Source organism: Gavialis gangeticus, unplaced genomic scaffold (genome assembly GCF_001723915.1).
Source record: "Gavialis gangeticus isolate Ggan-Ray unplaced genomic scaffold, GavGan_comp1, whole genome shotgun sequence".
Lineage (NCBI taxonomy): Eukaryota > Metazoa > Chordata > Crocodylia > Gavialidae > Gavialis > Gavialis gangeticus.
The window spans coordinates 39,995,422-40,003,371 of record NW_017728996.1 but is presented as its reverse complement, the minus strand read 5'-3'; the positions used below and the strand labels follow the sequence as shown (position 1 = coordinate 40,003,371).

The window sequence follows — 7,950 nt, the reverse complement described above, 5'->3', positions numbered from 1 at the left end:
CTGGTGAACATCACATAGGCTACTTACAGACGTTAAAAAAGAAAACTCAAAAAACCCCCAGTGCTTTACTTTAAATTTGGTGCATTCTTATGCCATGCCCAGCATATGCCCAGAAGAGGCATTTTTTTAGTTGGACCCAGCTTGCCCAACATCTATATAGATCAAACGCTGTAGTGGGGCTTTTTAGCACTTTTATTTAATAGCTGATTGAAGCGCCTAATCTATACACATGCTGCAGAGGTGGGTTGAACTAACACGCTGCTGCTTCCAGTAAAGCATGGGGTGGTTGGTTTTTGTTGTTGTTTTGTTGCTTTTTGTAACATCTGTAAGCAGCTTCAATTTCAAGTTCTTAGAATAGGGATCTAATGTATTTTGAGCTCGTAAAGCAGCTGGCTCAATTTGAAGTGTAATTTGAAGAATAAAATACCTTTGAGGACACAGTGCTTTCCCAGTGAGGAAAAATATTAGTTTTTCAACCTGTAACATTCTTTTAAGAAATGACATCTTGACAGGGTGTAACTTGTTCATTTTGTTTTAATTGACCTCCATTTCTATAAGAAATATTCGATCGGATTCATGTGGGTTCATTATCATTTATTTTAGAAAGCGATTAAAAACTGTCCCTGCCATTCTAGTAGGAAAAATACTCCACTGAGAATTTGCGAGTGTTGGCTTCTCTGTAAAAGCTTACCCCTTGTTCCCATTTCTCAATTCAGCAGAAGGTTATTTTGCGTAAAAATAATATGGAAGACATGGAAGCCTGGCCTATTGGGCTAGGGACAGACATTTAAAAAGCTGGAGCCTGAATTGATTCAACCTTTGCAGGTTAGTTTAACCTGCCTAGGCTGAACCAGTTTGTAACAGGACAAACATTCCCTCTGGACTGGGGCAATGCAGGCACATGACTGCAGTTGCTCAGGCCAGGAGCCTGGCAAGGGGGGTGGGGCTAGAGCATGCCCTTGGCTGCAGGGAAGCTGTACTGGGGGGTTGTGGCCAGTCCAGGCTGAACTGGCCAGAAAGGGTTTAATTCCTCCCTCTTTATCCCACCAGCCGGAACCCAAGCCAGGTCTGCCGGGTGCTCCCCCATCGCTGCTGCTGCAGCAGTGGGGCACTGTAAGTCTGATACCACCTTCAACCAGGTTTATCTCAAACTGGTTTCAGCCATTTTGAAACTGGTTTATGTGCACTGAATGTCTGTTCTGTAACAAGTTTAAACTAGTTTCTGATCACTTAAATTAGTTTGTGTGTAATGTCTGTCCCTAGCCTTGAAGTCTGTGGCTAAATAGCTGCAGTTGTCCTTGGTTGGTGCCAACCGTTTATCCAGACTCACCTTAACTTAATTCTTGAGAAAAGAGAAGTGCCACCCTCCTGCCTAAAAGTGGTCATAAAGAGATGCTAGTGAAATACAATGACTTTTTATATGATGACAAAAGCTAAAATTAGACCTCTTACAAAAGACTAGGCTGGGTATTCTTTGCATCCTTGCACTTGCCCTTCCTTGTAGGGATAAATATTTTGCCTACAATTATGTCAGAGCAGAAATTCTGTGGGCCCTGCTCAAAGTTCCCAGCTCAAAGCTCAAGCATTGGGATCTGCTCCCAAGCCTGCCAGCAAGCCATAGGGCAGCTATACACTTCCTCCATTTGGCTTCCATTAATCCTCTGTCACAACCCTCAACACCCCTATTGAAGCCTTTTAAAGCTCTGGATCCATGTGATTGCAGCCTGATTAGCTCCACGTCCTACTTTTCTACAATCACTAATAAAGTATTAGCGCAGTCCTTCTGTAGCATACAAGGGACATAAGTCCCCTTTCCCATACCTTCAAGCGCTACACTTCACAGAAGTGGCAGAATATTAAATGATTTTTCAGGACACTTTATCCATGGATCAAAGGAAAGTTTTAGCATATGTTACTGCTAAGATGCATCTCTGACACACCAAGATAGGTCATTGAGTAATAGCATTGCTGTCAATTTAAAGGACCGCCACTTGCTTATGGAGGGGATCAGTTTTAGTGGTATGGGAATGCAGGCTTGAGCTAAACAGAAATAAGATAGACTTGTTGGTCTGGACCCATTTTCCTGGGCATCAGTTATTCGTAGGTAACCTCTTTGCCTGCTGCAGTGCAGAGACTTCACATCCAATCTCTTCAGCTAATAAGCGGTCGTGTTTTTATGCAAGTAGTGGATATCATCTACTTACCACAGATGTTTTAAACTGCCTCTTGAAAGACTGCTTCTTATTACCCTGGAAGACTGAACTAGATGTAGTTTTCTATTGTCAAAGAAAAATCCCCAGATCAAAAGAAAAAAAATGCAAAAATTAGTACTTTGGGGACATAGCAGGTAATTCCCTATAATTATCACCATGGGAAAGACATGTGAGGCTCTGTATCTGAAAATGCTCAAGCTTGCTTGTTCTCTGTTGCCTGATTTATGTGCATCTGGAAATGCTTCCAGTACAAACCCTATTCTCAGGGTTTTTCTCTTTCTGCCAGCCTGAAGCATTAGCACATAAGAATACCAGCTTGGATTCTTCCTTTATTTAAAAATTAAATCAAACTCCATAAAAAATAAACCATACATCTTGGATTTTGAGTTAGGGAAGGAAAAGAAAACTCCTTATCTCTAAGATCATGGCAGATGATTAGCCATACCAAGTACTAGTCTTCAGACAGGCTTACAGTATCTAAACTATAGCTACAAATCATAGGGAAAAAAAATCTTAGGCTTGGTAAACATCCATTTATCCTGGGTGTTCTGCTGATGACTGGCACCATTGCAAACTTGAGAACCTTTCAGGTGCTACCTTGACAGAGATACCATTATGGCAGAGGTGCTTATAGCACACTTATGGAGTGTGTGGTTCTTTTTCTTCTCTCTCCATCAAGCAGTGCTTCCCATAGCCAAGAATTTAGGGTTTTTTTCAAAGGGATGGACACAGTGATAAGAGTGGCCTCAGTAGGAGTTCTGAGAATTGGCTTACGCTAAGTAATGAGGGCATCATTGATGCATCAGTCACATGGGTATAGCACTGGAAAGATTGGGTTAATGTACTATACGCTTGTTATTCAAAATACCATCCAAAGATCAGTATAGCATAATGGAGATTTTACCCACATCTTTAAGGTCTGCACTGTTTTGTACTGTTTCTATCTAATGGAACTCAGATGTGAAGAAGCCTGACTAATGAGAATAGAATTAGTTTATAAAAGGTTCAGAACTTACTCAAGCAGGACAATTAATACAAGCTATCTTTCTTGAATATCCATTTATTTATAAATGAACTAATTTTAGCCTCCTCATAGCCCTTTTGTATGAATTTTCTATGGAGTTTTATTGGCAGATGTACTTAGTTGCCTAAACTAATCCTACTCACATTTTTGATAATAAGAATTGGTAACAGGAAACAGAGAGCTCCAGAAGAAAAATGAAAAGGTGGGAGTAACACCTCTGCAGCACTTTGCAGTGGACCAGCTCTTGCACTGGGATGAGACAAGCTTGCAGGTATCCTTCATGTGCAGATAACACTCCAGGGAACAATTAGACAGTCTGTTCTCAAGGTATAGGCTTCTTGCATGTGACAGGCACTTCATTCTGTTTTCATCACAGATCTGACAAAAACTATCACAAGCTCCATCAAAGCCTCCAGTCCTTTCAAAGTAACTCCTACAAAGGAAACCAAAATGTGAAAAGCCTGTTGAATGAGGGCTGTTTTAATGAAAAGATGGGTCCCTGAGACTCTTGCCTTTCCTAGAGTGCAATTTCCATGCTTTAGTAAAACAACATTCTTCATATGGAATCTGTTCTCTATGCTTTTCATTATCTTCTTTCATTTAGTATAAAATTCAGTAGGTATCAGACTGTATCCACTCTCTCACGCACCATGCTACCCTGGTTGAGAATCACTGGTGTATATGTTCAAGGGGACAGAATTAAGGCTCCATGGACATTTGTAATTGTTGAGTGAATGACTTTGTATCCTTAATAATATTCCTTTAGAGTAGCTTCTCAAATGTAAACCTCTATTGTAACAGGTACCCTGGGAATGGCATTTACACCAAACATAACCTAGTTAATCACTGTTTGTGAGAAGCCTTAGCCTGTTTCAGGCAGGACAGGTGCACAGACAACACTGGTTTGAAGAAATCTTCTCCACTGCTCTGACACTTGATACAGTAATTGCTGCATCTCCCACAGGTATTGCAATCCAAGGAAGATTTCTCAACATATTTGAAGAAATGAATTATAAATGAATCTGATGGTGCAGGACAGTGTTCAATGTAGACATTGCATTCATCGAGGAAAAGAACTAAGTGAGGCAAGGCATATAATTAACAGCTATCCCCCATTCTGCCTATTGCAAATTTACTAGGGATTATGCAGTAGCCATGTTGAGAGCTGTGCTGTTACCTTCCCTGGAGCGTGAGGCCTGATAGCACTGACACCACAGATACACCTGGCAAGCCTTCCCTGAAACTGGCTTTAGAGGTTCACTGCCCAGCTTCTGGCTCAGATGAGCACAAGAGCTGTGATTGCATCCAGTCTATGTATGGATGGGAATAAAAGGGAAACGCCATATTCCCTGTCTGGTCCTTCACACATTCCCACATGAGTTTTTTAAGAATTAGACTTCTAGTATAAACCAGAAATAATTCTACCCCATACATTTTTCCATTAGTTTATCCCCTTTATCTTAATGGCATAGCAGTGATGCTTCCTTAAATTATCTCACCCCTTAATTATGGCACAAGGTTTTTGGTGCTAGGTGCTGTGTTGTTACCTGTCAATTTTGGAGTGTTGTGGAATATGCAGCATCTCCAGAAAATAACTGTAAAAGCAAATGGAACATGTCCTGTGAAATAATGGCTTAGTGATGTGATCAGTAAGAAGCTCTGGTGAGGTCAAAAGAGTGTTGGGCTGTGAAATTCAGATCCAAACTCACACTTTCAAACACCAGAGGTATTTAGGCCCAGCTTAAGATATCAGAGAGAAGAAACCATACAGTTATTTTACAGTGGAGAACTCAGTCCTGCTGGGAGAAGCAGGAAACCATACTGTTGATGGAGCCAATTGAAATCACAGCATTTTATTAACCGAGAGCTTATTGTTTGATTGCATTAAAACCTTTCCAGAGAGACAGGAGACACAATCAAGAGCTGATGCTTCAAAGCAGATTTGACAGGATGCATCATAAGGCTGAAATTTCACATTTATGACTGTGAAAATACAAAATAAAGAAATCTGCTGCCTTTTTAATGATTTTCAGGCAGTTTAATAAATTTTGGTTCACCGGAGCACATACTGTTTTCTCCAGTGTATCAAGATACATTAAACTGAGTTGTGCCTTTTGTCCTAAAGAGATTTTAACAAGTTTCTCTCTAACACAGTGGTCTCAACATGTAGCCTGAGTAGCCCGCTCTGAGCAGTGAACTTTGATTTTGGAGGATAAATCTTGTGAACTAGTATTTTTAATTATAGAAACATTCCAGCTCTCTCCAAAAATTAAATTATAATCTGCTCTTTGCATTTCCCCTTGTGTGCAATGTTAGGAAATAGCCCCCTTTCCTGGTGATACACGATAGACTATTTAGGGTCTGTTTCTCTGTTCTAGGTAGGATTTTCCAAAGCAATTCAGTGACTTAGACCCCCTGTACACACTACAGGTATTGCACAATAAATTGGTTAATCATACAGTTACCCTGAGACCACCTACACATGCAAAGTACTTATCATATGATAGAAAACTCCAACCAGCTATAAAATTAGGCTTTGAAAATGTGTACTAACTTTATAGCTGGTTTCTATCAAGCTTTAAGTTGCACGTGTAGCAGGGTCTACCCTGTGACTGTGGGCTCCCAGCCAGAAGGGTACACCTTGCCAGGGCTGTGAGTCCCACAACCATAGCTGTGGACATTGGGTCCCCACTAGGTCCCAACAGTTGCAGGGCACAGCTCTGATTTCTTAGTCCCGGGCATGTGTGAAACCCTGGGGCGGGGGGATTGTGGGAGAGGTGACCTCCCCACTGCAGGGGGTGTGTGGGGTTCCCCATGGCTGAGAGCCCCTAGCTGAGGGGGCTTCCAGCTGCAGGAGCTTCTTGCCAGTGCAGGGGGAGCCCAGTATCTGGCTCCCCTTGCTTTGAGATGCAACTCTGGGGTCATGCCTTAGATCTCATTGCGCCTTTACCTATATGTGTACAGGGAGCCAAAGGTGTAGAGAGCTCATTGAATAGGACTTGTGCTTCTAGTCATGCAAGCATCTTAAACAATTCTTGTTCTTTATTTGTAGATCAGTGAATTTTTTTTATTTTCTATTTACAGCTGAACTACAATCGGGGAAAGAATGAATTACTAAGGCCTCCATGGGCTTGCTGAAAGCAAGGTAACTTTGCTTTCCTCAGCAGTCATATATAACACGAACCATTGTGTTCTACCCCAATACAAATGTATCAGCAGCACGTTGCATTTATTAATATGAAAAATATTGCAATTTATGGCAATAAATCCTATCTTAAGATATGATGAACAGTTCCTTTTTTGTGTTTACCTTTGTTTCAATATGAATGCTGCTGCCTAGATGTTTCATTCATGGCTGTAGTTATCCTAGGGAGACTTCTTGGGTCACTCAGGAAGAAGGTGGTTGATCCAGGCACCTAAAAGGATGTATTTTTCAGACAGTGAGTTAAATTAAGGCTACAATGAGTAGGTAAAATCTTGTTGACATATAAAGAGCTGCTTATTGTGAGTCTGAATACATATAAACCAGATGTCTTTATTGTAGCAATTGTAAGAAAATCTAATTCACCTTAATTCTCAAATCTCATTATAAACTTTGCTCGAGAATGAGACTTTAAAATTGCTATAGTGCTGAGGTATTCCATGAAAGCTGGTAGTGAAACTACCACTTTGACCTTCATAATGGGCAAATGTGTTTTATGTTTATTTTTAATTTTCTGTTCTTCACAGCATCATGAACTTCCAACGAAATAGGGCCACCCAATCAAACTATTTCCATGAAACAGTTTTTCATGGTATAGCCTTTCAAAAAACTGTCTGCCATGCAACAATTCATTTCTCAGGCTAGGGGGGTGAGGGTACTGATTGTAGTGGGAAAGCATTATATTCCTCTAAGCATGATGGCAATAGTAATGACAAATGTTACTAACAGATCTTATTTGCATTCTCTGATCCTTCTTGCCCTTACAGTTCTGCGAAGCTTACATAAGGGTGGTAGTTATTAGGTCTGTGCAAAGTGGCTAGTATTTGCTTCGGTTTCGGATTCGGCTGATTTGGGGGACAGTGATTCAGTTTGATGATTCGAATCACTGTCCCAAATCGATTCAGCTGAATCTGATTCAGAGATTCAGCTGCTGCCAAATCTCTAAATTTCTGAATCAGCCAGGGCCATCCCCACCCAGCCTGGCAAGGCTGCCCCACCCACCCAAGCTCCCCGCTCTTTGGAAAAAAAGAAGCCCCAGCTCACCCAGTGCTGGTGGGGGGTGATCCGTACTGCCCCACACTGTGGGGAGGGGCTCTGTATGAGCCCCCCCAATCCTGCTTCACTCCCCCAGGCCCCCCATGGGTACCTTGCCTGGGCCAGCTCCAGCCCTTTAAGACCCCCCCCCCCCCGAAAAGCCCCGGGACTCGCAGCTCCTGCCTGTGGGGAGGGGGTGATCCCTGCTGGTCCCTGCCATGTGGGGGGCTCTTCCACAAGCCCTCTGAAGGGCTGAGGCTGCTGCAAGAGCAGTGAGTCCCGGGGCTTTTCTTGGTTGTTTGTTTGGTAAAAGGAGCTGGCTTGGGCGGGGCACCTGTGGGGGAGCTGGGGAACCAAGGGGGGTTGTTGGGGGCTCATGGAGGAGCCCCCCATGCAGTGAGGGGCAGCAGGGATGCCCCTCCCTGCCCAGCAGCACCTGGTGAGCAGCAGGGCTTTTGTTTAAACTGGGGACTGGG

At 42.5% G+C, this 7,950-nt stretch overlaps 1 long non-coding RNA gene across 1 annotated transcript in view; it reads right to left on the bottom strand.

The window, feature by feature from the left end:
- Nucleotides 1-3,268: 3,268 nt before the first annotated feature.
- The window catches only part of LOC109288372, a 15,352-nt gene continuing 10,670 nt past the window's right edge, over nt 3,269-7,950 (bottom strand). The window contains exons 2-3 of the long non-coding RNA XR_002095121.1: nt 6,548-6,653; nt 3,269-3,670 (exon numbers count right to left, since the gene is read on the bottom strand). This is a non-coding gene — a long non-coding RNA (uncharacterized LOC109288372). The remainder of the gene's footprint in view (nt 3,671-6,547; nt 6,654-7,950) is intronic.